At 51.4% G+C, this 23,725-nt stretch overlaps 1 protein-coding gene across 1 annotated transcript in view; it reads left to right on the top strand.

Annotated features, from left to right (window-relative positions):
- Positions 1-23,725, top strand: part of LOC140394351 (BAR/IMD domain-containing adapter protein 2-like 1) — a 241,601-nt gene that overhangs the window by 36,206 nt on the left and 181,670 nt on the right. The window lies entirely within an intron of this gene.

Genomic DNA, 23,725 nt, shown 5'->3' with positions numbered 1-23,725 from the left:
GTTTGAATCCAAAGCCAGGGCCTGACTCACATTGGAACAAAATGAAATGAGACTCCTTGGATTTTCACTTAAGTGTCAGTTCAAACTTTAACACCAAATTTACTTGCACAGATTTAGCATTGGTTAAAAGCCGGAGACCACTTCACATCAACATAAAACTTGCAGTGTAATTGCAGCCAGAAAATCAGGGAGATTGGTAATCTGTTCTCTCAGACTGGACTACTGTACTGACTGGGGACACAAGATCGGAAATCATTTCATGTACCGAAGGAGATGGAGGTAGCTTCCCAGAACTAATTTCCAGGCATAAAGACCACAAATAGACTAACTGTGGTTTAGTTGTGAATGCGGGCTCACCCAGATTCCTTGCAGAAAGGTGCACGTAGTTATGTTGTTCATTCATTTCTCCCTTCCACTGAAGGACGCAAGATAGAATCTGTTATATTTGTTGTAACCGCAAACGGAGAGAATCCGAGGTGGTGCATGTCGAGTTTGTAACATAGTGCAAGGGATTTATTTACAAGATGCTTCACAAACAGAGTACAATGGTAAACTACACAAAAGCACGCAGAATGCCCCAGTGACGTCATTCCATAACACGTGATATTACACGACCCAATGGTGGTACTCTGATACATAATACCCCTCCCTCCTTCACTCCTTTAGGGGGCGATTCTCCCAAATGGAGCCCAATTGGTCGCATTTCATGGCGGCACGAATCAGGCCCGGGTACGACCTATTCTGTCCCCCACAGGGGGCTAGCACGGCACTGGAGCAGTTCATGCTGTTCCAGCCTCCTTTCCCGGCACCAAATGGGCGCCACCCCAACCCGTGCATGCGCAGTTGAGCCGCGCCAACCTGTGCATGCGCGGGGAACTTCTTTAGCGCGCCGGCCCCGACACAACATGGCATCAGTGTTCAGGGGCCGGCCGCGCAGGGAAGTAGGGCCAGACACCATCGGACCCCCCCCCCCCGGTGAAAGAGCGCCCCTCCCACCCCCCCCCCCCCCTTACAGGCCGCCCCCCAACCGTTCACGCAAAGTTCCCGCCGGCAGCGACCAGGGGTGAACGGCGCCGGCGGGACTCTGCCGTATCCGCACGGCCGCTCGGCCAATCCGGGCCGGAGAATTGGCGGCCCCACTGATTCCAGCGGCCGGCGCCACGCCAAACGCACCGCCACAAATGGAGAATCGCGCACCGGCGTCGGGGCGCATTTGCGGCGATTCTCCGGCCCGGCGCGGGGCTCGGAGAATCGCCCCCACAGTGACCCCAGAATTTTTACTTCATCAAACACTTTATAACACAGATCCAACACATTATACCATACCTAACATTGTTATGTTATGGATACATTTGTACATTAGTAAGACGGACTCTTGGGTGGACGTCTATCTCGTTTTGGCAGAGCAAAATGTTCAGGAACTTGGCTCTGAGGGGCACAAGGAGTGTTCTCCTGTATACTGGTCAGTGTTCTATCTGGCAAAACGAACACGGGAACTGTCTCTGATTGTGTGGATGATTCTGTCGTAACAGTTTCCGTAATTTTGTCAATTGTGGTGCTCAATTCAGGCATGTCACTGTGCATACTCTTTGTGGCGAAAACATCTGGTGCAAGTTCTGTACTCTCACTACATGATGCGCAATCAATTGCACAAAGACGCAGATTGGGTACAAATGTGGCTTTATTGCAGTCAGATGCGTGGCCTCCTGCTGCAGCTGGCGAAATGGCAGAGCAATGGAGGTCACGCATATTTATCTCAGTGGGCGGAGCAGCCGGCCGGGGCTACCGACGAACCTGTAGTGCAGGTTCTACCTTGCATCCCATAATACAGTGGTTCACCACATTCACCCCCTGTTAAAAATGAGTCCGGCGGGGGTGATGTGAAACTATATACAAATAGTGCAATTGCACTGTGTTAAGAATGGGGAAAACAAGGAAGAAAAAAAAGAAAAGTCCATGTTGACGGTCTGGAGTCCGTCAAAGGTTCAGCCGATCCGGTGCTTTGGTGCTTCGTTGGGAGTGGCATAATGGTGGCGGCAAAGTCGGTGGTGGAGGTGGCACCGATGGCGGTGGTGGCGGTGCTGATGCTGGCCAGTCATCGGGGAACTCCGGGAGCGTGCCAAAATCCTCTTCGTCCTCTTGTGCGGGAAGTGGGGGGGAGGGGTTGGTCTGGTGGGGTCAATGTTGGCGGCGCGGGGGGAGGGGGGGTGCTTGGGTGGGGGAGTGTGTTGGGGTGGAACCTGACGGTGCCAGGTCCCTGAGTGAGACAGTATCTTGGCGGCCGTCGGGGAACTCCATGTAGGCATATTGAGGGTTGGCGTGGAGCAGGTGAACCCTGTCCACCAAAGGGTCCGCCTTGTGGAGTCGGACGTGCCTACAGAGAAGAACCAGTCCTGGAGCTGTGAGCCAAGTCGGGAGCGACACCCCAGCTGTGGACTTCCTGGGGAAGGTAAAAACACGTTCATGGGGTGTGTTATTAGTGGCAGTGCACAATAGTGACCGGATGGAGTGTAGAGCATCAAGGAGGACCAGCGAGAGGCTGGGAGGCTCCTGGACCGTAGGGCCAGCTGGACGGCCCTCCAAACCATCCCATTCTCCCGTTCTACTTGCCCATTTCCCCGGGGTTTGTAGCTGGTCGTCCTGCTGGAGGCGATACCCCTGCTGAGCAGGAACTGACGCAGCTCATCGCTCATGAATAAGGATCCCCTGTCACTGTGGATGTAGGCGGGGAAATCGAACAGAGCGAAGATGGTGTTGAGGGCCTTGATTACAGTGGCAGACGTCATATCGGGGCATGGGATGGCGAAGGGGAATCTGGAGTACTCATCGACCACACTGAGAATGTACGTGTTACGGTCGCTGGAGGGGAGGGGCCCTTTGAAATGCACGCTGAGGCGTTCAAAGGGACGGGAAGCCTTCACCAGGTGTGCACGGTCCGGCCAGTAGAAGTGTGGCTTGCACTCCGCATAGACCTGGCAGTCCCTCGTGACTGTCCTTACTTCCTCGACGGAATAGGGCAAATTGCGAGCTTTGACCAGATGGTACAATCGAGTGACCCCCGGGTGACAGGCTGTCGTGTAGGGCCCGGAGTTGGTCGACTTGTGCGCTGGCACATGTACCTCGGGAGAGGGCGTCTGGGGGCTCGTTGAGTTTACCGGGTCGATACAAAATCTTGTAATTATAGGTTGAGGGCTCGATTCTCCACCGCAAGATTTTATCATTTTTGATCTTGCCCCGCTGTGTGTTATTGAAGATGAAGGCTACCGACCGCTGGTCAGTGAGGAGAGTGAATCTCTTACCGGCCAGGTAATGTCTCCAATGCCGCACAGCTTCAACGATAGCTTGGGCCTCCTTTTCGACGGATGAGTGTCGAATTTCAGAGGCATGAAGGGTGCGGGTAAAGAATGCCACGGGTCTGTCTGCCTGCCTGGTTTAGAGTGGCGGCAAGGGCAACGTCTGAAGCGTCGCTTTCTACTTGAAAAGGCAGTGACTCATCCAACGCACGCATCCTGGCCTTGGCGACGTCTGCTCTGATATGGGCGAAAGCGTGTTGTGCCTCGGCCGCGAGAGGGAATTGGGTGGACCTTGTCCGCATAGTTTGGGACCCACTGGGTGTAGTAGGAAAAGAACCCTAGGCAGCGTTTGAGGGCCTTGGGGGGGGGTGGAGCTCCATGAGGGGGCGCATGCGGTCGGGATCGGTCCCGAGAAGTCCGTTTTGGACTACATAGCCGAGAATGGCTAACCGGGTTGTGCTGAACACACACTTCTCCTTGTTGTAGGTGAGGTTGCGGAGAGTAGCAGCTCCCATTGTGCGTGTGGCATGGGGGAGGGGGCAATAGCGGGCACGATCGCAGCGACTGCGCGGGCCTGGCACACAGCCGCGAAGTGGCCCTTCTTACTGCAGGATTTACAAATGGTAGTGCGGGCCGGGCAGTGTTGACGCGGTGCTTCTGCTGACCGCAGAAGTAGCAGCGGGGACCCCCAGGGTGCGCGTATCGGCGTGTGTCGCAGGCGTATTGGGAAGGCGGGCCCCAGCTGAGGAGGTCATCGGCGGGGTCCAGGAGGGGTAGGAAGGGGTAGAAGGGTGGGCAGCGCGGAACAGGCTAGCCAGTGATTAAAGTATTTTCTGGCGTCGGGCGAGTGCGAATCCAGCTGCAGGCGATCTGGTTTGATTCTGATATCCATTCTGTGGAAAAAAAATCTGACTGCAATAAATTGATGCGCAATCAGTTGCACAAAGACGCAGATTGGGTACAACTGTGGCTTTATTGCAGTCAGATGCGTGGCCTCCTGCTACAGCTGGCGAAATGGCAGAGCAATGGAGGTCACGCATATTTATACAGATCTTAGTGGGCGGAGCCAGCCGGCCGGGGCTACTGGCGAACCTGTAGTGCAGGTCCTACCTTACATCCCATAATACAGTGGTTCACCACACTACGTACAAGCAATAATTGGTCAGCGTGCCAACGCCAAATTCAGTCATCATCAGATTGTAGAGTATTTGAAATCAGACCCGTTTTGGCTAATACAATTGATGGAGTCCATTTTTCGCCTGAGGTGTAATTTCTTGCAAGAACACATTCCACAGGTCAAAAACTCTGCTTTTGGAATGTTGTTCTCTTCTAGCCGCTTGCATCTAATGTTGTTGGAAGATTCCTCTACCTCCGATATGCTATCTGTCTCCCATGTAGGGTTTTATTTTGGCCTGTCTGATGGCTAACAGACACGGATGTCCCTCGTGAATAAGAATTGATGGACCGATCTACTGAGAAACCCATGTTGGCTGATATTGAGTATCTCCCTGCATTTTGTATGGACACGTTCACCTATCTGAGGTTAACAAGAGCCAGGGTGTGAGATTCCCAACTAGGCAATGACCAACAAAGAGCATACAACACTAGTAATCTACCTGCCGCTGTGCAGCTAAATCCACCCAGCCCATGAGTGTATTACTGTGCCTGGTTATTGGGATCCAAATGGGAAAAATCTAATCCAAGAGCCAGGCTGCCCTCTCCAGCATCCATTCACTCAAAAGGTAGGTCACCAGCACCATGTTGGAAAACTGTAGATGCATACTGTAGATGTATGGCACTATGGGCGCGTTCTAACGGCCGCATCTCACCCAACTCAGGATGCTTCGCGGTCAGTAAATACTGCGGGTGAGACCTCGCGTGAGATTTGCCCGGCTTGCTATGCCTCGTGAGATCGAATGGGTGAGACGAAATTTGCATATTCACGAATATGCATTCAACACAGTTACCAAGGCACGGGATCTAACCCATGCCTTTGAGACCCCGAGCACACACCGGTTAGCACTGACCTTCACAAACGTACCGGTGGGGTGGGAGGTGATTGGTACCCTGGCACTGCCACCTGGGAACCCTGGCAATGCAATCCAGCGCTGCTGAGGTTCCCAGGCTGCTCTGCCAGCCTGGAAAAGAAACTGCTAGGATGCCAGGCTGGTAGTGCCAAGGTGCCCAGTTGGCATTTTGCAGACATTGGGAAGGGATCGGACCCAGGGATGCCCTGCCCTTACAAGGTCCTTATGAGGTGAGGTGGCGGTGGGGGGGACTTGATGTTGACATCATTTAGCTGAGTTGGGGGCTCCAGAGGCCATGGTGGGGGAGGTTGAGAGATCAGGTCGCCATTTTAAAATAAGTAAAAGTGGCCAATGGAGCTTGTTAGTGCACGAAATGGGACTGAGTGCAGCCTCGATGGGGTGTTCCTCGCCAAGGCCCGAATTGAAGCAGACTCCCATTTGGTAGCGAGGTCATTCTAGGTGCTGCCAACGCCAGGAAACACCCGGCTAAACGCGCTCGATACAGGATTCTGTTTCATTTCCGTCAAATCGCTCCCTATAACTCTATACAGCTAAGCTCAGTTATCAGATTCCTGAGAATCTGTCTTCCACTGAAAAACATATCTGCCTGATGCCAGCCCAGCCCCAAAGAGACCTCCCCCGTTTGTCCCTGTGCATCCACCACCATCAGCTCCATGCCTTTACCCTCCACCTCTCCCCAACCATCCAAAATGAAAGTCATCAGAAAGGCAGGCAACAACCATCAGAAACCTCTGAACTGAAGTTCAGTGGAAAGAGCATCGCTACCATCTCTGGTATTCTTGATTAATAAGGGGATTTCTTGATTAATAAGGGATTAGCGGTCATGGAGAGAAGGCGGGAGAATGGGGATGAGGAACATATCAGCCATGGTCGAATGGTGGAGCAGACTCGATGGGCCGAATGGTTTAATTCTGCTCCTATGTCTTGTGGTCTTCTGTTACCTGATTATCTCTGAAGTTGAAGGGGGAGTTAAAAGGTCGAACTGGTGTGTGTAGTTTCCATTTGAACATCAGTATAGCCGGTGAGCTTTGTGGTTCTGAATGCACAGTATTTCTGTATATCATTAGAAAGCTATTGAGATGTTTAGGTAGAGAGCCTTTATCCCTCAAAACCTTCACTGCATGCCTGAACAATTGTATGAACCGTTCAGCTAATCTGTTGGTAGCTAGATGGTAGGGAGCAGATTTGATGTGGTGGATGCCACACCCTTCAAGTAGTCCTCAGTTCACATCAACCAAATCTGAGTACGTTATCGCTCACAAGTTGTTCAGGTCACCCAAATCATGCAAATACCTCACCTCATGGTCTGTTCTGTAGTTGTCGATTTCATGATGGCAACCTCCGGCCATTTTGAATGTGCATCAACCATGACCAAAAACACGTCCTTCAACTTGTCCCACATAATCAACATGGATTCTTTGCCATGGCCACACTAAATTGCCCCTTAATCCCATGGATGCAAAGGTTGTAGTGGAGGTACATTTCTCAACGCAGCACAGGATTGGCATAACCCCACCTTCTCCTCCATTTGGGCATCTAGCCCCGGCCACCAGAAGTAGCTTCTCGCCAACTCCTTAATCTAACTGCACTAGGATGGCCCTCGTGCAGCCGTTCCAGGGCTCTACTTCATAGATGCGACAAAATGATTACTCTAATACCCCACACCAATGCTCCATTTTGTACTATTAACTCTAGATGCCTGGTAAGATAGGGTTTAAGTTCTGGATTCTTTCTGTGTTCATGTGTAAGAGTGCCTTTTTGAATTATGTCCAACATAACCGGATCTGTTCGGATAAATCTTTGCACCGGAGAGGAAGTTGCAGGAACATTTTCCACATAAGACAGATAGAATATATCGTTGTAGTGTTCATCAGATTCGTGCTTATCTTTTTGGTCTTGTTGATCTTGCAGCGTCAGTCTCGACAAAACATTTGCGTGCTATTTAGACCTATGATTTTCAATGACATAATCATATGCCAATAAAATTAACGTCCAATGTTGTAATCGACTAGCAGCAAGCCCAAAGATTGTTGTTACGTGACAATGATCAGTCAATGGAGTAATTGACAGCCAAATAAGTAATGGTGGAACTTTCAAATACCAAAAATAATGCTGAGTGCTTCTTTCTCAAGTTGAGCAAAGTTGGACTTAGTGCTAGTTAACGTCCTGGAAGCAAATGCTATTGGTAATTCTTCTAGGCAAGACAACTACTCCAACCCCATAGGGTGATGCGTCGCAAACGCAGCTTCAGTTTTGGGTTATAATGGCCCAATAACTCCAATTCCTGTAATTTCCTTTCACATTTTGGTGAGCATCCTCATAATACTTCGTCCAGAGCCACATTTGTTTGTTACAAAGCAACATGTGTAAAGGCTTCAGTCTTGTTGCTAAATGCAGTACAAACGTTCCACAGTAATTTAATAATCCTTGAAACTACCTTAACTGAGTCACGTTCTGTGGTCATGCAGCATCCAGGATCTCCGACATCTTAGGTTCTTTTTGAAGACCATCTTGGCCAATGATGTGTCCAAGATAGTGAATAGAAGATTTTTTTTAAAATTCACTTCTCTTTCTTGACCCTATGGTTATGTGGTTGCAACCTTGCAAGGGTAGCTTCTAGGTTCTTTACATGCTCTATATCGGCCAAACCTGTAATCAAAATTTGCCCAGGTAGCATTGCACACCCAGTAGCCCACTCGATCTGATCTATAGATCATTGGAAGAGAGCCGTTACTGACATTATCCCGAACAGAAGCCCATGATACTGAAATAGACCCTTATATGTTACTATGGTCAGTAATGGTTGAGACTCCATAGCTACGTTCATTTGCAGATAGCCTTGGGAGAGATCAATTTTGTTAACTTTCTGGCCGCCTGAGAGGACTGCAAAAAGGTCTTTGCTAAGTGGTAAAAGGTGCTGATCACATAATACAGGGTTGATAGTCATTTGAAATCCCTGCATATTCGTACTGAACCATCCTTGTTTAAGACTGGGACGATCAGGGTTGCCCAATAGCTGGCGGTAACAGGCTCAATTATTCTTTAAAAAAAAAAAATTTTACCCAATTATATTTTTTCCAATTAAGGGGCAATTTAGTGTGACCAATCCACCTAACATGCACATATTTGGGTTGTGGGGGTGAAACCCATGCAGACACAGGGAGAATGTGCAAACTCCACACAGACAGTGACTCGGGGCCAGGATTGAACCCGGGTCCTCAGCGACGTAGGCAGCAGTGCTAACCACTGCGCCACCGTGCCGCCCTTGGCTCAATGACTCTTGGCTTCAGTAACCTCTCCAGTTCTTCTTCCACTTTAGGTCAAATAGCATATGGTGCAGTACATGCTTTCTAACACTTAGGCTGTCTGCTTTTGTCTTGTGTTTCAACCCCAGTCATCGATCCAAGTGACTCCTCGAATACCTTTTTGCATACTTTCTCAAAAGTGGTTGAAAATCATTGATTCATGGCAGCCCAGTTTGGGTTAATCTTCCTCAACCAAGGGGTGGCACTGCTACCTCATGGCGTTGAGGACCCAGGTTCTATCCCAGCCTCGGGTCACTGTCCGTGTAGAGTTTGCACATTCTCCCCATGTCTGCAACCCAAAGATGTGCAGAATAGGTTTTTTGGTAATGCTAAATTGCCCCTTAATTGGAAAATTATTGGGTAATTTTTTTTTTTTTTAAATCTTCCACAGCAAAAATCTCCAAAACAATGCTGGAAGGTTTCCTTGAACAATGTGAAGAGGGACTTCCGGTGGTGGCCATGGTGTGAGTGGTCGCACGCAGGGCAGCACACAGTGCAGCTCCTGCTTAAAGGCATGGGAAAGAGCTCTTTTTACCCTATATTGAATGGAATTTCAACGAAAAGGTGTAGTTGAAAGTCGGAGGAGTAGTTTCCCCAAGAGTGGTATGTCCGCTGGTTATCAAACCCGGCAGAAGACAGTGAGAGACTTGGCCAAAGAGTTGGAGGAAACCTGTGGCGCAGCAACCGATGTAAGGATAGCGGAGGGGGAAGGGCTGGTGCAAGGTGGAAAGCCCCAGTTGGAGCAGTTGATGGTTTTTATTAAGGAGGAATTCCACCAGCAGAGGAAGGAAAAGCGGGACGATCGATTGAAGGCATTGAGGGAGCTGTGGCACCCCTGAAGAGTTCAATGGAATGGATGGTGAAGTGCTTGGAGGTGCAGGGGTTGCAGATTCGAGAGATTGAAGCAGTAATCTCGGACCACAGCGATCGTGTGGTGGCACTGGAAGTGGAGGTGGGGCTCCTCGGAGACGTTTGTAAAATGTTGAGGGTAAAGGTGGAGGAGCAAGAGAATACCTCGAAAAAGCAGAACCTGCGAATAGTGGGCCTGCCTGAAGGAGTGGAAGGTGTGAGTGCCACGAGGCATGTCTCGAAGATGCTGGTGGGGACTGGTGGTAGAAGAGATACTATATAAAGCCCCTGAAGTGGACCGAGCGCACAGGTCCCTGAAGCAGAAGCCTAGAGCTGGGGAGCCGCCATGGGCAGTGATCGTGAGACTCCACAAATTTGTGGAGAAATAGAAGATCTTGCGTTGGCCAGGGAGAAGTGCACCTGCAAATGGGAGGGGAACAAGGTCTGAATAAATCAAGACATTGGAGCCGAATTGGCAAAACGGCATGCAGAGTTCAACAAGGCCAATGCGATGCTGTACCGGCGGCGGATCAGGTTTGTGGTGCTCTACCCCGCAAAATTATGGGTGATGTTTGAAGGCCAGGAATATTACTTCGAGACCCCAGAAGCGGCCGAGGACTTCATCAAGGAGCATAAACTGGGGGAGATAAACTGCTGAAATTTTGTAATGGTTGGGAACACGTTTGAAGTAGGGTAGGAATTGGGGGATTTTCATCCCCTCCGTTTTGGAGGGGGCTCTTTTTTGGATTTGCTGTTTACTGTTGGGATTGTAAGAGGTGATAGGGGTGAAAGGTTCATGTGAGGATGGATGTTCCCACCCCCCCCTCCTGTTTTCTGGGGTTGCTTGTGTTCAGCGTTTGTTTGTCTGCTTTTGGGGGAGGTGACCTGGGGTTCAGGAGGGGTCTTTGTTAGGTGGGGGAGGGTAAGGTCAGCAGGGAGCCTTCTTCCCTGAGCTGAGGTGTGGGGGGAGGGGAGGTAATTGGGAGGAGCCTTTGGGCAGGGGCTGCCACGCTAGCAAGTAGTGCTGGTGAACGGAAGTGAGGTGACGGAGAAGGCCGAGAGAGGTGGCTGCGGGGTGCGGAGTGGGGGAGGCTGTTTGATGCGACGTGGCAGAGGGTGAGCGATGACATGGTCATGGATGGAGAAGGGGGCCATCTGTGATGGGCTAGGTACAGGGTGGAATTAAGGGGTCTGGTGTTAAGTGGGGAAGATGACGGACACGGAGAGGGGAATGGAAGCGTAAGCCTCCGGCAAGGTTGGTGACATGGAACATCCAGGGCCTTAATGGACCGGTTAAAAAATCGCGGGTATTTACGCACCTCAGTCGCTTGAAAGTGGGAGTGGTCTTTCTGCAGGAGACACACTTCCATGGGCAGGACCAGGTTAGGTTACGGGAGGGGTGGGTCGGGCAGGTTGTCCACTCGGGGTTTGATTCAAAATCAAGGAGAGTGGCAATCTAAATGAGCAAGAGAATGGGATTGTGAGTGTGAAGGAAGTGAGGGATCTGGGTGGGAGAAATGTGAATGAGGTATTGGAAGGGATGCCGGTGGTGTTGGTAAACATGGATGCACCAAATTGGGATGATGTGGGTTTTATGAGGGGGTTACTGACAGCGATCCCGGATTTGGTCATGCACCAGTTGATTATGGGAGGAGATTTTAATTGTGTCCTAGAGCCGAGAGTAGATGGTCGAGCCCAGGTTGATGGGTAGGGTACGAATGGCAAAGGAGCTGGGTGGCTTTATGGAAAGGATGAGTATGGTGGACTCATGGCACTTTCAGAACCCAGGGAGAAGGGAGTATTCCTTTCTTTCACACGTTGATAAGGTGTATTCGAGGATTGATTATATTGTAGAGAGCCGGGAGATTTTGGTTGGGGTGGAGGGGGCAGAGTACGTGGGGATAGTTATTTTGGACCATGCGCCCCACATGGCTTAGACCGGGACGAGAGCAGGGGCCTGGGTGGAGGTTTGATTTGAGGATGCTGGTGGATGGAGGTTTTTGTGATAAGGTGCGGGTGGCGATTAAGGAGAATATGGAGTTGAATCAGAATGGGGAGGTATCGGTGGCCATTTTTTGGGAAATCCTTGTGGTAATCACCACTGTTGTATATATTAGGAGATGTGTGGTAAGGCCCTGTACTACAGGTACGGGGGTAGTCCCTGCCTGCTGGCTCCGCCCAGTAGGCAGAGTATAAATATGTGTGCTCCCCATACAGCAGCCATTTCGCCAGCTGCTGTAGGAGGCCACACATCTTAGTGTAATGAAGCCTCAGTTGTATTCAACTCTCGTCTCTGTGCAATTGATCGTGCATCAATCCTGAAGGCAGTGGTCTGAGGGGGAATTAGCTTGTTTAAGGCACATGCAAATAGGAAAAGGAGGGAGGAATATGACCGCCTAATGAGCGGGATAGTGGAGGTGGACAGGAAATATTCGAGGCTGCCCACCACGGAGGGATTGGCGAGGAGGAAATGTTTGCAGGGGCAATTTGGCAGGCTGACAATAGGAAGGGTGGTTGGGCAATTATGTAGGGCAAGAGGGGTGCAATATGAATATGGGGAGAAGGCGAGCAGCATGCTAGCGCAGCAGCTGCAGAGGTGGGCTGCGCCCAGAGAAATATTGAGGATACGGGCTGGGATGTGGTGTCAGACCGGGGAAGATAAATGAGATGTTTAGGGAATATTGCCAAGGACTGCACAAGGTGGCCCCGGGGGGAGAGGATGGGGACATGGGCCATTTCTGGACAAGTTGGAGTTTCCCCAGGTGGAGGAAGCAAAGAGGCAGGCGTTGGAGGAGCCCCTGGGCTGAGGGAGGTGCTGGATAGTATCAGGGGTATGAAATTGGGGAAGGCCTCGGGACCGGATGGGTACCTGGCTGAATTTTATAAGGAGTTCACGGCGGACATGGCACCGCATCTGTTAGGGGTATTTAATGAAGCGCTGGAGAACGGGGAGCTGCCGTAGACGAAGACACAGCAATGATTACGTTAAATCTCAAAAAAGGGGAAGAACCCGGTGGAATGTGGGTCGTATTGACCCATATCACTGTTGAACACAGATGTGAAAGTATTGGCTATGATTTTGGCGGGGAGAATGGAGGATTGTGTCCGGGAGTGGTTGCAGAGGATCAAACAGGCTTCATGAAAGGCAGGCAGCTCGCGAGTAATATTAGAAGGTTGTTGAATGTGGTTATGAATCCGTCAGGAGCTTTGGTACTGGAGGTAGTGGTGTCCATGGCATTCGACCGGGTGGAGTGACGGTACTTGTTCGAGGTTCTGGGAAGGTTTGGGTATGGGCCGAGATTTGTGGCAGGGTGTGGCTGCTATATGTGGCACCAAGGGCAAGTGTGAGGACAAATAATATGAGCTTGCGAAGCTATGATTTACATTGGAGTACGAGGCAGGGGTGCCTGCTGTCTACGTTGTTGTTTACGCTGGCCATAGAGCTGTTGGCGATGGCTCTTAGGGGGTCAGAAGAGTGGCAGGGGATTATGAGGGGATAGAGGGAGCATCGGGTGTCGCTCTATGCCAATGACCTATTGCTGTATGTTTCGGATCCGGCCTGCTGGGGAGGTTTGGAGACATCTCTGTGTATAAACTGAATGTAGGGAAAAGCAAGGTTTTCCCGGTGAATGAGGTGGGACAGCGAGTTAATTTAGGGGGGGAAGCCATTTAAGATAGAGAGGGATAGGTTCAGGTATTTGGGGATTCAGGCAGCACGGAAATGGACAGGGCTCCATAAGTGGAACTTAACAAAGCTGATGGGAGAGGCCAGGGGAATCTTAAGAGGTGGGATACACTGCAGTTGACTTTGGCGGGGAGGGTCTAAGTGGTAAAAATGAATATTCTGTCGAGGTTCTTGTTTATTTTTCAAGGCATTCCCGATCTTTATACCAAAGGCCTTTTTCGGATATTGGAAATTATTATTTGGGGCTTTGTGTGGGCGGGGAATGTGCCGAAGGTCGGGAGGACCCTGTTACAGAGACAGATGCAGCAGGGGTGTTGGCGCTGCCAAACCTGCTTCATTATTACTGGGCGGCGATTGTGAAAAGGTGCAGCAATGGTGGGAAGGATAAGGGGTACAGTGGGTTAGGATGGAGGAGGAATGTTGTAAGGGGCCCAGTTTAAGGGCTATGGTGACGGCAGTGTTGCCAATGGCGGCGAGTAGGTATTCAGGGAGCACGGCAGTCCACGGTGAAGATTTGGAATAATTTGAGGAGGCATTTTAAGGTGATTGGGGATGTTGGTGTTAACGCCGCTGTGCGAGAATCATGGGTTTGAGCCGGAGGGGGGATGGATAGTGTATTTAGGAGGTGGAGATAAGTGGGGTTGGCCAAGGTAAGGGATCTGTATTTGGAGGAAGGGTTCGCCAGTTTGGAGGAGCTAAGGGAGAGGGTAGAGCTGCCGAGGGGAGCGAGTTCAGGTATCTGCAGGTTAGGGACTTTGCGCAAAAGGTCTGGAGGGGATTCCATAGGTTGCCGGGATACACCCTGCTGGAGCGACTGCTGTTTCCGGATGTGGAAGGGGAGGGAAGAATTGGGGATATCTACAAGTGGCTGGGGGAGCAGGGAGGTGAAAGGGCGGTGAAGATCAAGGAGAAATGGGGTGGGGAGATCAATTGGGGAGTATGAAGTGAGGCACTGCGTAGGGTAAACGGGACCTCCTCTTGTGAAAGGATGAGCCTGATACAGTTTAAGGTGGTTCACGGGGTACATATGACTTTGGCAAGAATGAGTGGGTTCTTCCAAGGGGTGGCAGATGAGTGTGAGAGGTGTGGTTGGGGGCCAGCGAATCATGCGCACATGTTCTGGGGTTGTGAAAAATTAGAGCGATTCTGGGCAGGGGTGTTCGCGGTCCTAGCCAGGATAGTGGGAGAGGAGATGGATCCAGACCCTTTGGTGGGGATATTTGGGGTTTCAGAGAAGCCGGAGCTCGTGGAGAGGAGGCAGGCTGATATCGTGGTCTTCGCTTCTCTGATTGCAAGGCAGCAAAGTTTACTGGACGGTGGTCGACATTGCCACTGGAGGTAGCGGCGTGGTTGGGTGCTTGTATGCCTTCCTGCGGTTGGAGAAGATAAAGTATGAGTTAAGGGGCTCAACATAGGGGTTTGAGAAAAGGTGGGGGGTGTTCGTGACTGCGATTGAGGAGCTGTTCATCGGAGGGGGAGGGGGCAGCCCTCCCTCACGAACTTCCAGCTGTATCACTGGGTGGCAACCGCAGAGAGTACAAGGCAGGGTCAAAGACCCAGGAGCAGAATAAATGGAGCAGACCCAGGTAAAAATGGAAGAACGCTCCTGCACTGAGGCATCCCTACGAGCACAGGCCACAGCCGTGCTCCCATTCACCCCAGCCAAATACTCGAAAAACCTGGTGGTAGTGGCCATGCTCAGAACGTGGAACCAACTAAGACCATACTCTCTATTGATACCATACCAACACTATGGATTGGTAGCAATGTGGATTGGTAGCAATGTCCGTCACGGCCCCCATCAGCAAAAACCATAAATTCACCCCGGCGACACAGGACATTTCTTTAAAAAGCTAGAGACAGGATGAGGGGACAGTGACGGTAGGGGACATGTGCATTGACAGCAGGATGCCATCTCTGGGGGAACTGACAGACAAGCTACAGCTCCAAAAGCGAATGAATTGCGATACATGCAACTGATGAACTTCCTCCACAAGGAGAGAGCAACATTCCCCCAATAACCATGACACTCCCTACTGGACAGACTCCTAACTGCAGGCAAACTAGGGGACGGTAACTATGCTGACATGTACGGACAACTACCGGAGGAAACAAGCTCACCACTGGACAAGACAAGGGAAAAATGGGAGGAAGAACTGGCATGGAAATAGGGGGAGGACTCTGGATCGAGGCACTTCACTGGGCATACTTCATCTCCTCATGTGCAGGGCTGAGCCTAATGCAGCCAAAATTGGTGCACTTGATAAGAACATGCATAAGGAGATTCTTCCCAGAGGTGTGGAGGATAAATGCAAATGGTGTCAGGGAGACATGGCCAACCACGCCCATGTTCTGGTCATGTCCCAGTTTTGCTAGGTACTGAACGGACTTCTTTGAGGCCATATCCAGGGTTGTTGGGGTGAGGGTGAAGCCGTGCCCAACGTGATAGTCTGGGGTATCAGAACAGCCAGAACTCTTCACAGGGAGAGGGGCAGACATCCTAGCCTTTGCCTCCCTAGTCGCCCGCTGGAGAGTCCTGCTCGGCGGGAGATCATCAGCGCCACCTAAGATCATGGACCGGCAGTCTGACCTGGCCAAATTCCTTAAATTGGAAAAAATGAAATTCGGCATCAGAGGATCGGAAGCTGGCTTCCACAAAACATAGAAGCAGTTGACCAACTTGTTTGAGGGCCTGTTTGTAATCAGCAACCAATAAGGAAGTAGGGTGGGGGACCAAAATAGACAAAGAAGGAGGGGGGGGGAAATGTAAGAATGGGGAGAAGAAGGCACAACCCAGAACACAGGAGAGGAGCCAAGACGGCACGGGGGAAGGATGGACAGCCCAGGAAGGATGCCCAGAACAGCAACAGGAAGGGCACACCTGGGGGAACAAAAGCATATGTTTCAATACCAGGAGCCACACATAAATAGTAGAACTGAGAGGTCAGGTACCTAACCACCAGGAGCCTAAAGCAAACAGCGCCCCCCCCCCCCCCCCCCCAAGCCTGCACATATGTTCGCCAGGTATTTGCAACAAAATACATTAATTCACAGTTTGCATTATATTTTGTACTATACATAATATATAGTATAGTGTTATGGGCCAGGGCTTAGAAACTCCAAAGTGTATTATGAAGCTCACCTGACCTATAGCATTTATGTTGAATTTGGCTAAGATAAGCACAAGAGCCTTCACTTCAGGTGCGATTCATCAGACTTCCGAGGCGCCTTTATCAAAACAAAGTTTATGATAAGAATGTAGTTAACTTATATAAAACACTAAACAAGAATTTGTTATCAATTATAAACATGAAAAAAACACAACAGCTACAATAATCTATGTATATAACTATTTTTTGCCAAACATTCAGTCTGGGGAAAAAAGTGATTTTCTCGGCGAGTTAAGCATTTTGAATAATTTGCCGTTTGGTTTCAGAACGGCTTGCATAAAAATGTAGTATTATTTGCCAAACATTCATTTTGGATTGGCTTTAAAGAATGACTAGAGCCTTTCCTTCGTTCCATGCCGCCCCCCCCCCCCCCCACTCATAATTTCCGGGCAGGAGGCTGCAGAGTTGGCAGCCCCATAAGTTTGCGTTCCCGCAGCCCGTTTCAGTGCCTTGTGCACGGTCTCCGCAGCTCTACCCACTACAATGGTAAGTATACTGAAAACTTTGATCCTCTGTATGAAGTAAGCCCCCAGTAACTTGCCGTTGTCCAATAGCTTTTTGTCTTTTTGAAAACCCTTTTACTTGCACCAGTGGCTGTCGTGATCGATCAAATGATTTGCCAATGCCCCACTACAAACTGCATGACGTCCAAGTATTTACTTGAGTTTTTACTTGCCAAAACAATGATTTTGCCTTGGAATTCGACAATGTTTTGCCTGACAATATATGGGCCTGGGTGTCCGTCGATGATTCCTTTTTCTGACTCTCAAAATCTTCGTTGAAAGTTGTTTTTCTCCCGATTTTTACAGCCTAGTTCTCGTCACCAGTTTCTTTTTTGTTGTAGCTGCAAAGAGAGAGAATCAGAGGTGGCACACATCGAGTTCATATAACATAGCACAAGGGGTTTACCTACAAGATACTGCTTAAACAGGGTACGCAAAAGCCTCAAAATGCTCCGATGATGTCATTACATAACACGTGACATTACACCAGCCAATGGTGTTACTCTGATACATGACAGGATCCTAACATCAAATAAATGATGTACTCTGCTACCTGAAATGGAAATGGGTTTCTATCCGCATTGAAACTGTACAGTTATTGGTTTAAGGAATATGTGATCCTAATTGGTTGTACTTGAAAGAAGCTAACATTTCTCATGGTTGAAGGAGATGTAATGGCTCTTCCTGGTCTGGTTGTTGTTAAGGGAGCAATTTTAATTCTTTTAGTAGTTCTCGGGAGTTTATCTTGCTAATGTTTGAAAGATCCCTTCCCAATTATAATTGAGCTGCAGCAGAAACCTAGAGAAAAAGTTGTTCCAACTAGGTTTAATATTGTCATTGTTGGACAAAATTAGAAAACTGGGTTTAATTTAAATAATATGTGGCATACTTTAAAGATTGACATTTTTAGAAGGGTTTAATTTTAAATTTCCTCATACTTTTTGACAATATTATTAGTCCATAGGGAAACTATCCAATTAAGTCTACAGGCTCCAGATTACACCATGCTGTTACAAGCTCTTGTTTAAACTCGTTTAAAATCTTGGACAATAATTATTCTAGTCCCAGTTGGCCGAAAAGGGGACCCAGCCCATAAAAACTGACACTTCCTTTTTGCATTGGTCAAAGGAATTTGCACTGATCTTTATCAATTTATGTTCCAATTTTACTTCCAGATAATCTGATGGGTGTGTTACTTTATTAACTTGTGCGATTGGAAAGGGTGATAATTGTACATTTTCACGTGTTTAAAAAAAACTACGACATTTTAGTTTTAAATATTGCACCAACTGGTTTTCTATTACGACTGAACAGCAATTATTCAAGAAAGCAGTTAAACTTTTGTGGTGAATCTATTCACCATAGTGCATGACACTGTAACCATTGTATCCACCTAATGTAACCTATGACCTGGAAGTGGTGATACGAACTGCTTCCAGGTACTGTACTGTAACCCCGGTGGGCTGCGCCTCTGGCTCCACCCTCACGGGGACCATATATAACCTGTGCGGGTGGCACTCATCTGCACAACCGACTCTGGCTAGGCAAGTTCACGACTAATAAAGCCTTATGTTCACTCGCTCTCTCGGCCTCTCGGTGAATTGAAGGTATATCAATTTATTAGTCGTCGACAGCACCATGGGAAGCCACTCTAAAGCCAGACAGGCTCGAACTCGACGCCCGCGCGTCCGAAGCCAAGGAAATATTTGAACATTGGCTTCGATGCTTCGAGGCCTATATCGACTCCTCCACAACGGCTCCCTCGGAGACCCTCAAACTGCGACTCCTTCACACTCGGGTGAGCCATCGAATCTCGGTAATGATTGAGAAAGTGGCCACGTACGAGGAGGCGGTCGCAACCCTCACGGCGCACTTCGTGAAGCCCGTAAATGAGGTGTTCGCTAGGCACCTCCTCACTACTCGCCACCAACACGCCGGAGAATCGCTGGACAAGTATCTGGAAACCTTGACTCTACTCGCGAGGAACTGCAGCTATCGAGATGTGACAACGGAGGAGCATATGAACTCACAGATCCGGGACACCTACGTGGCGGGGTCCGCTCGAACTATATCAGGCAGCGTCTGCTGGAAAATGGGACCTGCGACCTGCGGGACACGGTAGGCCACCTCTAGCTACCTCGCTAGAGCTGGCCTACCAGAACCTTAGCGCGTTCCCTGCGGCCCCGACGAACCCCTCGTGGACACCATCATCGCGGCCCCCGTCAGACCCGCCTATGTCGCAGGCCTGCGCCGCGCGTCTGCCAGCCCAGCCCGGAGAACCGCAATGCTACTTCTGCAGCCAGGGCTAACACCCCCGGCAGCGTTGCCCAGCCCGCTCAGCGACGTGCAGCGACTGCGGGGGAAAAAGGGGCACTATGCGAGAGTCTGTCTGGGCCGACCTAAAGCCCAGAAATCGAAAACGTACCAGGCCCAACCTATGGACTCGCATCCCCACAGACCCCGCAATATGGCTGCGTGCCTACCCGGAACGCCGCCCCCCCCCCCCCCAGATGCATCATCGGCATTGTGCGAATCGTGGGGGCCGCCATCTTGGCTGCCGGCCCCGACACCGACCGACACGTGCGACTAATGGGGGCAGCCATCTTGGTCGCCATTTTCGATCCCGTCTGACACGTGCGACACATGGGGGCCGCCATCTTGTGACTCCACCGACCACGCAGGCTACCCGCAGCTGGGCGCGGTGACCCCCGACCAGTCGCAGTCGAAACCGCTAAAGAATTCCATGATGGTCGTCCGGGTCAACGGGCACAAGACCCCCTGCCTCTTCGACCCCGGGAGCACGGAGAGCTTTATCCACCCCGACACGGTAAGGCGCTGCTCCCTCCACCCCTACCCCGCCTCACAAACAATCTCCCTTGCCTCCGGGTCTCATTGGTCCAGATCCGGGGGTACTGTATTGCCAATCTCGCGATGCAGGGCGTGGAGTATACCCACTTTAAGCTCTACGTCGTCCCCCACCTCTGCACACCCGCCCCCCCCCCCCTTCAGTGTAATCACCGAAGCCTGACTCTACAGTTCGGCGGACCCTTGCCCCCCCTCACAGTATGCAGCCTCGCGACCCTCAAGATCGCTCCCCCCCCCCCCCACTCTTTGCGAATCTCACTCCTGACTGTAAGCCCATTGCCACCAGGAGCAGGCGGTACAGCTCGCTAGACATGGTATTTAGCAAGTTAGAGGTCCAACGACTGTTGAGTGAAGGGATCATAGAGGCCAGCAACAGCCTCTGTAGAGCACAAGTGGTGGTCGTCCGGACTGGGGAAAAGAACCGGATGGTTGTGGACTACAGCCAGACAATTAACCGGTTCACACAACTGGATGCGTACCCCCTCCCCCGCATAGCGGAGATGGTCAACTAGATCACGCAGTACCGTGTGTTCTCTACGGTCGATCTGAAGTCGGCATACCACCAGCTCCCAATCCGCCCGGAAGAGTGCCACTACACTGCCTTTGAAGCAGCCGGCCGACTCTTCCACTTCCTCAGAGTTCCCTTCGGCGTCACCAATGGGGTCTCGATCTTTCAGAGAACGATGGACCAAATGGTGGACCAGTACGGTTTGCGGGCGACATACCCGTACCTGGGCAACGTGACCATCTGCGGCCATGATCAGCGCGACCATGACATCAACCTTCAGAGGTTCCTCCAGGCCGTCCAATCCCTCAATCTTACATACAACAAAGAAAAGTGTGTCTTCCGTACTACCCGACTGGCCATCCTCGGCTACGTCGTGGAGAACAGAGTCCTAGGGCCCGACTCCGACTGTATGCGACCCCTCACAGAACTCTCCCTTCCCCACAGCCCAAGGCCCTAAAAGGATGCCTGGGGTTGTTCTCCTACTACGCCCAGTGGGTCCCCAACTACGCGGACAAAGCCCGCCCACTTATTCAAACCACTAGTTTCCCCCTGACGGATGAGGCCCGCTCGGCCTTCAGCCGCATCAAGGCCGACATCACCAAGACCGCAATGCACGCGGTGGACAAGTCCGTCCCCTTCCAGGTAGAGAGCGATGCGTCAGATGACGCCCTGGCTGCCACCCTCAACCAGGCGGACAGGCCAGTAACATTCTTCTCTAGGACCCTCCACGCTTCCGAATTCCGACACTCATCGGTCGAGAAGGAAGCTGTTATACCTTCAATAACGACGCTTAGAGAGTAAACGGTAAAGAAGGCTTTAATAAGCTAAGAACTAGCCTGGTGCCGAGACGGGTGCTAACTGGGTGCCACCCGCAAGGCGGCCCCTTATATACGCCTCCCAGATGGGAGTCGAAGAGGCATGAAGTGTCGCGCCCGTTGACCTGGACCTTCATCATCGAGTTCTGCAGATGTTTTGGCCGTGTTTGGTCGAGGGTGATCACTCCCAATCGCGGGTAGTCTGAGTCCTCAGCCAAGTCGGATTCGTAAAATGGCCGCCGCCGTCGGTCGCACGTGTCGGGTCAAGAAGATAGCCGCCAGCAAGATGGCCGCCCCCATGATTCGCACAAGGCGGATGACATGTCAGAAGGGGGCGTGTTGGGTCTATGCGCAGCCGCATTGCGAGGCCTGTGAGCCTGATTTTCGGGCCTGCTGTTCTTTGTGTTTCTGGCCCCTGGGCCTAGCCAGGTAGACCCTCGCAAAATGGCCCTTCTTCCCGCAGTCGCTGCAGATGGCGGAGCAGGCTGGGCAGCGTGGGCGTGGATGCTGGCCCTGCCCGCAGAAGTAGCACTGTGTGCCCCCAGTCTGAACGGGTCGCCGCGCGGCGCAGGCCCGTAACGTGGCTGAGTCTGAGGAAGTCCGAGGGGGGCTCGCAGAGTCCGCGGGGTATGCACCCAAATTATGTCGGGCCACCTCCAGCGAGGAGGCGAGCGTTAGCGTGTCCTGGAGGTCTTTTGCCCCGTTTTTGAGTAGCCGCTGCCGGATGTAGGTCATTTGGATGCCGGACACGAACGCGTCTCTGATGTGCAGATTCATATGGGTTTCCCCTGTCACATCCTGATGGTCACAGTCCCTGGCAAGCGCGGTGAGTTTTTCTACAAATTCGTCTAGCGATTCCCCCAAGAGCTGCCGGCAGGTAGAGAGCAGGTGCCGGGCATGTACCTCGTTGATGGGTTTAATGAACTGCTTGCGTAGTAACTCGACCGCCTCTTCATAGGTAGTTGCCTTTTCGAGCGTGGCGGAAATTCTGTGACTCACCCGGGCATGGAGTAGGCGCAGCTTGCGTGGCCCCAGGATGGGAGTCTCTGAGGAGTCCAGGTAGGCCTCGAAACATCGGAGCCAGTATTTTAACATTTATTTTGTCTCCGGTGTCCGTGCTTCCAGATTGAGCTTCTCTGGTTTTAGGCCTGCGTCCATCCTGATGTAGTTTATAAAATAATGACGCTTAGAGAGTAAATGGTAAAGAAGGCTTTAATAAGCTAAGAACTAGCCTGGTGCCAAGACGGGTGCTAACTGGGTGCTTCCCACAAGGCGGCCCCTTATATACTACTCCCAGATGGGCGGAGTCGGAGGCGGAGTCCCCCAGGGTTCCAAGCCCAGTCTTAAAGGGGACATCACCTTACATGATGATCAGGGTACAGTAATACAGTAACCATTTATCACAGAAGCACAAGACATAGTGGAAGCCATGCGGCACTGGAGGCACTATCTAGCCGGTAGGAGGTTCTCCCTCATCACCGACCAGCGGTCGGTCGCCTTCATGTTCGACAACGCACAACGGGGCAAAATAAAAAATGACAAAATCCTGAGGTGGAGGATCGAACTCTCCACCTACAATTACGATATCCAGTATCGTCCTGGGAAGCTCAACGAGCCCCCAGATTCCCTGTCCCACGGCACATGCGCCAGCGCGCAAGATGACCGACTTTGAGCTATCCACAATGACCTCTGTCATCAAGGGGTCATCCAGCTTATCCACTTCATTAAGGCCCGCAATCTGCCCTTCTCCACTGAGGAGGTCAAGGCAATGACCAGGGACTGCCAAGACTGCGTGGAGTGCAAACAGCACTTCTACCGGCCAGACAAGGCCCGCCTGGTAAAGCCCTCCCGGCACTTTGAACACCTAAGTATCGATTTCAAAGGGCCCCTCCCCTCCACCGACCGTAATATATATTTTCTCACCATCATCGACGAGTACTCCCGCTTCCCTTTTTCTGTCCCCTGCCCCGACATGACCTCGGCCACTGTAATAAAGGCACTGCACAGCATCTTCACACTGTTCGGTTTCCCTGCCTACATCCACAGCGACCGGGGTACATCGTTCATGAGCGATGAGCTACGCCAGTACCTGCTCAGCAAAGGCATCGTCTCGAGCAGGACTACGAGCATTAACCCGCACGGAAACGGGCAGGTGACGAGGGAGAACGCGACGGTATGGAAGGCCGTCCTTCTGACCCTCAGGTCTAGAAGTCTCCCAATCCCTCGCTGGCAGGAGGATCTCCCCGACGCCCTCCAGTCCATCAGATCACTCCTCTGCATGAACGAGACCCCTCACAATCGTTTGTTTATCTTCCCCAGGAAGTCCATCTCCGGGGTCTCACTTCCATCTTGGCTGTCAAATCCGGGACCTGTCCTTCTCCGGAGGCACATGAGGAGCCATAAGACCGACCCGCTGGTCGAGAGGGTCCAGCTGTTCCACGCCAAGCCCCAGTACGCCTACATCGCGCACCAGGCCGGACGGCAAGATACGGTCTCCCTACGAGACCTGGCACCAGCTGGTTACCCTGCCAATGCGCCCCCACCCGCTACCCGCCCCGTATGCCCCCATGGGTCTCCTGTACTGTCCTGCGCTGACACTGCCCCCACCACCCACCACCCCCTGTATACCCCCACACCCCAACCGTCTCCGACTCGCCGGACTGGGGCTCCAGCTCCAGACACAA

The sequence above is a fragment of the Scyliorhinus torazame genome, chromosome 17 (genome assembly GCF_047496885.1).
Source record: "Scyliorhinus torazame isolate Kashiwa2021f chromosome 17, sScyTor2.1, whole genome shotgun sequence".
Lineage (NCBI taxonomy): Eukaryota > Metazoa > Chordata > Chondrichthyes > Carcharhiniformes > Scyliorhinidae > Scyliorhinus > Scyliorhinus torazame.
This window is presented reverse-complemented; position numbering and strand designations above follow the sequence as displayed.